Genomic DNA, 7443 nt, shown 5'->3' with positions numbered 1-7443 from the left:
ACTCCTCCTCAAGGTACAATTCGAACTCCCTCCTTCTTTATATGTTCGAATTCTCCTCCATCTACCTCCTCCTTCTATTCTTCTTTTCCTCTGACACCTCAAGGAATCTCTATACTTTGACATAGAGGATTCCTTACTTTCTTGTTCTCTTCTCTTTCATATGAGCAGGAATAAAGATAAAAGCACACTTGTTCAAGCTGATCCTGAACCTGAAAGGACCATGAAGAGAAAGCTAAGAGAAGCTAAAGAACAATTCTCTTTAGAGGCCCTAACAGAGCTCTTCAAAGAAGAAGAAACCATGGCAGCCAAAAACAACAATGCCAACAATGCAAAGAAGGTGCTTGGTGACTTTACTGCACCTACTCCTGATTTCTATGGGAGAAGCATCTCTATCCCTGCCATTGGAGCAAACAACTTTGAGCTTAAGCCTTAATTAGTTTCTCTAATACAACATAATTGCAAGTTTCATGGACTTCCATTGGAAGATCCTCATCAGTTCTTAGCTGAGTTCTTGCAAATCTGTGACACTGTCAAGACCAATGGGGTTAACCCTAAAGTCTACAGACTTATGCTCTTTCCTTTTGCTATAAGAGACAGAGCTAGGACATGGTTAGATTCACAACCTAAAGAAAGCCTGAACTCTTGGGAAAAGCTAGTCAATGCCTTCTTGGCAAAGTTCTTTCCACCTCAAAAATTGAGCAAGCTTAGAGTGGAAGTCCAAACCTTTAGACAGAAGGATGGTGAGTCCCTCTATGAAGCTTGGGAGAGATACAAGCAATTGATCAGAAGGTGCCCTTCTGACATGCTTTCAGAATGGAGCATCATAGGAATCTTCTATGATGGTCTGTCTGAACTATCCAAGATGTCATTGGATAGCTCTGCTGGAGGATCTCTTCATCTGAAGAAGATGCCTGCAGAAGCTCAGGAACTCATTGAAATGGTTGCAAATAACCAATTCATGTACACTTCTGAAAGAAATCCTGTAAATAATGGGACAACTCAGAAGAAAGGAGTTCTTGAGATTGATACTCTGAATGCCATATTGGCTCAGAATAAAATATTGACCCAACAAGTTAATATGATTTCTCAGAGTCTGTCTAGAATGTAAGCAGCAACAGGCAGTACTAAGGAAGCTTCCTCTGAAGAAGAAGCTTATGATTCTGAGAACCCAGCAATGGAAGAGGTGAATTACATGGGAGAACCCTATGGAAACACCTATAATCCTTCATGGAAAAATCATCCAAATCTCTCATGGAAGGATCAATAGAGACCTCAACAAGGTTTCAACAACAATAATGGTGGAAGAAACAAGTTTAGCAATAGCAAGCCTTTTCCATCATCTTCTCAGCAACAGACAGAGAATTCTAAGCAAAACCCCTCCGACTTAACAACCATTGTCTCTGATCTAATCAAAACCACTCAAAGTTTCATGACTGAAACAAGGTCCTCCATTAGAAATTTGGAGGCACAATTAGGTCAGCTGAGTAAGAAAATTACTGAACTCCCTCCTAGCACTCTCCCTAGCAATACAGAAGAGAATCCAAAAAGAGAGTGTAAGGCCATAACCACATCTCACATGGCCGAACATGGAGAGGAGCAAAAAGGAGTGATTCCCACTGAGGAAGACCTCAATGGACGCCCACTGACCTCTATGGAGTTCCCTAATGAGGAACCATGGGAATCTGAGGCTCATACTGAGACCATAGAGATTCCATTAAATCTACTTCTGCCATTCATGAGCTCTGATGAATATTCTTCCTCTGAAGAGGATGAAGATGTTACTGAAGAGCAAGTTGCTAAGTACCTTGGATCAATCATGAAGCTAAATGCCAAGCTATTTGGTAATGAGATTTGGGAGGATGAACCTCCATTGCTCATCAAAGAACTGGATGACTTGACTAGGTAGAGATTACCTCAAAAGAGACAGGACCCTGGAAAGTTCTCAATCCCTTGTACCATAGGCACCATGACCTTTGAGAAGGCTCTGTGTGACCTAGGGTCAAGCATAAACCTTATGCCTCTCTCTGTAATGGAGAAGCTAGGGATCATTGAGGTACAAGCTGCTAGAATCTCACTGGAGATGGCAGACAATTCAAAGAAACAAGCTTATAGACTTGTAGAAGATGTCTTGGTAAAGGTTGAAGACCATTACATTCCTGCTGATTTCATAGTCCTAAAGACTGGGAAGTGTATGGATGAATCCATCATCCTTGGCAGACCTTTCCTAGCCACAGCAAAAGCTGTGATTGATGTTGACAGAGGAGAATTGATCATTCAAGTGAATGGAGACTCCCTTGTGTTTAAAGCTCAAGGATATCCCTCTGTCACGATGGAGATGAAGCATGAAGAGCTTCTCTCAATACAGAGTCAAACAGAGCCCCACAGTCAAACTCTCAGTTTGGTGTTGGGATGCCACAACTAAACTCTAAGTTTGGTGTTGAACCCCCATATTCAAACTCTAAGTTTGGTGTTGGGAGGTTCCAAACATTGCTCTGAACATCTGTGAGGCTCCATGAGAGCCACTGTCAAGCTATTGACATTAAAGAAGCGCTTGTTGGGAGGCAACCCAATTTTTACTTATCTATGTTAAATTTCTATTTTCTTTTGTTATTATATATTTTCTGTAGGTTGATGATCATGTGAAGTCACAAAAACAATTGAAAAAGCAAAAACAAAGTGAAAAACAAAATGAAAAATAGAACACCCTGGAGGAGACAGTTACTGGCGTTTAAACGCCAGTAAAGGTAGCAGAATGGGCGTTAAACGCCCAGTCTGGCACCATTCTGGGCATTTAACGCCAGAAAAGGGTACCAGACTAGCGTTTAACGCCAGGAATGGGCAAGAAGTTGGCGTTAAACGCCAGAAATAGGCAGCAGCCTGGCGTTTAACACCAGGATTGGCAGAAATGGGCGTTTTGCACGCTACTTGGTGCAGGGATGAGATATCCTTGACACCTCAGGATCTGTGGACCCCACAGGATCCCCACCTATCCCACCACTCTCTCTCTTCTTCACCCATTCACCAATCACCTCAATACCTCTTCCCCAAAAACCCCTCACCTATCAATTCCTACCATTCTCTTTACCACTCACATCCATCCTTCATAAAACCCCACCTACCTCACCATTCAAATTCAAACCACTTTTCCTCCCAAACCCACCCTCTATAGCCGAACCATACACACCCCTCTCACCCCTATATAAACCCATCTTCACTCCTTCATTTTTACACAACCTAAACACCACTTCTCCCCCTTGGCCAAAACACAAAACCCACTCCATCTCCTCTATTTTTTCTTCTTCTACTATCTTCTTTCTTTTTTTGCTCGAGGACGAGCAACCTTCTAAGTTTGGTGTGGTAAAAGCTAAAGCTTTTTGTTTTTCCATAACCATTTATGGCACCAAAGGCCGGAGAAACCTCTAGAAAGAGGAAAGGGAAGGCAAAAGCTTCCACCTCCGAGTCATGGGAGATGGAGAGATTCTTCTCAAGGGTGCATCAAGACCACTTCTATGAAGTTGTGGCCAAGAAAAAAGTGATCCCCGAGGTCCCTTTCAAACTCAAAAAGAATGAGTATCCGGAGATCCGACATGAGATCCGAAGAAGAGGTTGGAAAGTTCTCACCAACCCCATTCAACAAGTCTGAATCTTAATGGTTCAAGAGTTCTATGCCAATGCATGGATCACCAAGAACCATGATCAAAGTGTGAACCCGGACCCTAAGAATTGGCTTACAATGGTCCGAGGGAAATACTTGGATTTTAGTCTGGAAAATGTAAGGTTGGCATTCAACTTGCCCATGATGCAAGGAGATGCACACCCCTATACTAGAAGGGTCAACTTTGATCAAAGGTTGGACCAAGTCCTCATGGACATATGTGAAGAGGGCGCTCAATGGAAGAGAGATTCAAGAGGGAAGCCGGTTCAACTAAGAAGGCATGACCTCAAGCCCGTGGCTAGGGGATGGTTGGAGTTCATCCAATGCTCAATCATTCCCACTAGCAACCGGTCCGAAGCTACTATAGACCGGGCTATCATGATACATAGCATCATGATTGGAGAGGAAGTGGAAGTTCATGAGGTTATATCCCAAGAACTCTACAAGGTGGCGGATAAGTCCTCCACTTTGGCAAGGTTAGCCTTCCCTCATCTCATTTGTCACCTTTGCAATTCGGTTGGAATTGACATAGAGGGAGACATTCTCATTGATGAGGACAAAACCATCACTAAGAAAAGGATGGAGAAAACAAGAGAACCTCATCAAGAGCATGAGGAAATTCCTCATCATAAAATCTCTGAGATTCCTTAAGGGATGCATCTTCCTCCACAAAACTATTGGGAGCAAATCAACACCTCCCTAGGAGAATTAAGTTCCAACATGGGACAACTAAGGGTGGAGCACCAAGAGCATTCCATCCTCCTCCATGAAATTAGAGAAGATCAAAGAACCATGAGAGAGGAGCAACAAAGGCAAAGAAGAGACATTGAGGAGCTCAAGCACTCCATAAGATCTCCAAGAGGAAGTACAAGCCGCCATCACTAAGGTGGACCCGTTCTTTAATTTTCTTGTTCTTTATTTTTCTGTTTTTTTTGAAAATTGTGCATTATGTTTATCTATGATTGTGTCTTTATTACATGATCATTAGTGTCTTAGTGTCTATGCCTTAAAGCTATGAAAATGAATCCATCACCTTTCTTAAATGAAAAATGTTTTTAATTGAAAAAGAAAAAGAAGTGCATGAATTTCAAATTTTAAAACAGTTTAATTATTTTGATGTGGCGGCAATACTATTGTCTTTCTGAATGAATGCTTGAACAGTGTATATTTTTGAATTTGATTGTTTATGAATATTAAAATTGTTGGCTCTTGAAAGAATGAAAGGAAAAGGAGAAATGTTATCTGATGATCTGAAAAATCATAAAATTGATTCTTGAAGCAAGAAAAAGCAGTGAAAAGCTTGCAGAAAAAAAAAAAGAAGAGAGAACAGAAAAAAGAAAAGCAAGCAGAAAAAGCCAATACCCCTTTAAACCAAAAGGCAAGGGTGATAAAAAGGATCCAAGGCTTTGAGCATCAGTGGCTAGGAGGCCCACAGGAATAAAATCCTGGCCTAAGCGGCTAAACCAAGCTGTCCCTAACCATGTGCTTGTGGCGTGAAGGTGTCAAGTGAAAACTTGAGACTGAGCGGTTAAAGTCGAGGTCCAAAGCAAAAAAGAAGAGTGTGCTTAAGAACCCTGGACACCTCTAATTGGGGACTCTAGCAAAGCTGAGTCACAATCTGAAAAGGTTCACCCAGTTATGTGTCTGTGGCATTTATGTATCCGGTGGTAATACTGGAAAACAAAGTGCTTAGGGCCATGGCCAAGACTCATAAAGTAGCTGTGTTCAAGAATCAACATACTTAACTAGGAGAATCAATAACACTATCTGGATTCTGAGTTCCTATAGAAGCCAATCATTCTGAACTTCAAGGGATAAAGTGAGATGCCAAAACTGTTCAGAAGCAAAAAGCTAAAAGCCCTGCTCATCTAATTAATACTAATCTTCATAGATGTTTTTGGAATTCATTGTACATTCTCTTCTTTTTATCCTATTTGATTTTCAGTTGCTTGGGGACAAGCAACAATTTAAGTTTGGTGTTGTGATGAGCGGATAATTTATACGCTTTTTGGCATTGTTTTTAGTATGTTTTTAGTATATTTTAATTAGTTTTTATTATATTTTTATTAGCTTTTATTTAAAAATCACATTTCTGGACTTTACTATGAGTTTGTGTTTTTCTGTGATTTCAGGTATTTTCTGGCTGAAATTGAGGGAGCTGAGCAAAAATCTGATTCAGAGGCTGAAAAAGGACTGCAGATGCTGTTGGATTCTGACCTCCCTACACTCAAAGTGGATTTTTTGGAGCTACAGAAGCCCAATCGGTACGCTCTCAATTGCGTTGGAAAGTAGACATTCTGGGCTTTCCAGAAACATATAATAGTTCATACTTTGCCCGAGATTTGATTGCCCAAATAGACGTTCCAATCAGCTCAAGAATTCTGGCGTTTAACTCCAAAACTGGCACAAAAGCTGGAGTTAAACGCCCAAATTGGCACAATAGCTGGCGTTTAACTCCAAGAAAAGTCTCTACACAAAAATGCTTCAATGCTCAGCCCAAGCACACACCAAGTGGGCCCGGAAGAAGATTTCTGCATTAATTACTGATTGCTGTAATCCTAGGCTACTAGTTTTCTATAAATAGGACCTTTTGCTATTGTATTTTGATATACTTTGGATCTTTGCTAAGCCTTATGCTATCTTAGACACATTTGGGGCTGGCCTCACGGCCATGCCTGGACCTTGTTCTTATGTATTCTCAACAGTGGAGTTTCTACACACCATAGATTAAGGTGTGGAGCTCTGCTGTTCTTCATGAATTAATACAAAGTACTATTGTTTTTCTATTCAACTCAAGTCTATTTCTTCTCCAAGATATTCATTCGTTCTTCAACTTGATGAATGTGATGATCCGTGACACACATCATCATTCTCACCTATGAACATGTGCCTGACAACCACCTCTGTTCTACTAGCAATGGCTTGAATGCATATCTCTTGGGTTTCGAATCTAAGATTTGAACCTTCATGGTATAGAATAGAATTATTGGCGGCCATTCCTGAGATCCGGAAAGTCTAAACCTTGTCTGTGGTACTCCGAGTAGGATCTGGGAAGGGATGACTGTGACGAGCTTCAAACTCGCGATTGTAGGGCGTGTGACAGACACAAAAGGATCAATGGATCCTATTCCGACATGATCGAGAACCGACAGCTGATTAGCCGATGTTGTGACAGAGCATCAGGACCATTTTCACTGAGAGGACGGGATGTAGCCATTGACAATGGTGATGCCCAACATAAAGCTTGCCATGGAAAGGAGTATGAATGATTGGAAGAAGGCAATAGGAAAGCAGAGGTTCAAGGGGAACAAAGCATCTTCATACGCTTATCTGAAATCCACCAATGAATTACATAAGTATCTCTATCTTTATTTTATGTTTATTTTCATCACCTTAAACTCCATAATCATTTGAATCCGCCTGACTGAGATTTACAATTTCTGTGGGATCGACCATAGCTTGCTTCAAGCCGACAATCTCTGTGGGATCGACCCTTACTCACGTAAGGTTTATTACTTGGATGACCCAGTGCACTTGCTGGTTAGTTGTGCGGAATTGTGACAAAATGTGATTCACGTTTGAGAGCACCAAGTCTTTGGGGCCATTGTTGATGATCACAATTTCGTGCACCAAAGAACTTACTTACTTTTGATCAAGTGGACAAGAATCATATAGTTGCATTCATATATATAGGTTGCATTGCATTTCATAGGTTTTACATGTTCTTACTCATTTCATTTATCTCCTTCAATTAAGCATGAGGACATGCTAATGTTTAAGTGTGGGGA

General features: G+C 41.0%; 1 non-coding gene across 1 annotated transcript; it reads right to left on the bottom strand.

Annotated features, from left to right (window-relative positions):
- Positions 1-700: 700 nt before the first annotated feature.
- On the bottom strand, positions 701-808 carry LOC112760262 (small nucleolar RNA R71). The gene has a single exon (XR_003180711.1). It is a non-coding gene; the product is annotated as a small nucleolar RNA R71 (small nucleolar RNA).
- Positions 809-7443: the final 6635 nt, after the last annotated feature.

Source organism: Arachis hypogaea, chromosome 16, assembly GCF_003086295.3.
Source record: "Arachis hypogaea cultivar Tifrunner chromosome 16, arahy.Tifrunner.gnm2.J5K5, whole genome shotgun sequence".
NCBI lineage: Eukaryota > Viridiplantae > Streptophyta > Magnoliopsida > Fabales > Fabaceae > Arachis > Arachis hypogaea.
This window is presented reverse-complemented; position numbering and strand designations above follow the sequence as displayed.